Genomic DNA, 553 nt, shown 5'->3' with positions numbered 1-553 from the left:
GAAGACCCACTCCCTACCCGCACGCCCCCTTTGACTCTGCTATTGCTGCCACCTCTGCAAAGCACTGGGCTAGGAGTCAGGTGACCTGCTTCAGCTCTCTCTCTCTCTGCAATTCTTGTTTCATGTCTTTGAGCAAGTCATATTGCTTCTTTGTTTATCCATTTTTTTATTCCTTACCTGATTACTGGAAATTTCTAAAGTGGAGCTGGTAGTGTTGTCAAATTTGAAAAAAAAAAACAATATGGAACGCTTCACAAATTTGCGTGTCATCCTTGCGCAGGGGCCATGCTAATCTTCTCTGTATCATTCCAATTTTAGTATATGTGCTGCCGAAGAGAGCAGCATATAGCCTCTTTGAACTTCAGTTTCCTTATCTGTAAAATTTTGGTTAAAGAGTGCTTATTCTACCTACTTGCCAGGGAATTTGGAAGCTGTAGCATGCTGTATCAACATAAAACATTATTATTACCATTATCTAACACGTTGTATGATTTCAATTTAGTGTTTTATCTTGCTCAAGAATGACAGCTCCCTCCCCCATCTTTTAAAAGTG

At 40.1% G+C, this 553-nt stretch overlaps 1 non-coding gene across 1 annotated transcript; it reads right to left on the bottom strand.

Annotated features, from left to right (window-relative positions):
- Positions 1-235: 235 nt before the first annotated feature.
- Positions 236-340, bottom strand: LOC132351339 (U6 spliceosomal RNA). Its single transcript, XR_009498278.1, has one exon. It is a non-coding gene; the product is annotated as a U6 spliceosomal RNA (small nuclear RNA).
- Positions 341-553: the final 213 nt, after the last annotated feature.

This window comes from Balaenoptera ricei, chromosome 16 (genome assembly GCF_028023285.1).
Source record: "Balaenoptera ricei isolate mBalRic1 chromosome 16, mBalRic1.hap2, whole genome shotgun sequence".
Taxonomy (NCBI): Eukaryota; Metazoa; Chordata; class Mammalia; order Artiodactyla; family Balaenopteridae; genus Balaenoptera; species Balaenoptera ricei.
Note: the sequence above shows the minus strand (reverse complement) of the source record. Positions and strands in the feature narration are given on the sequence as shown.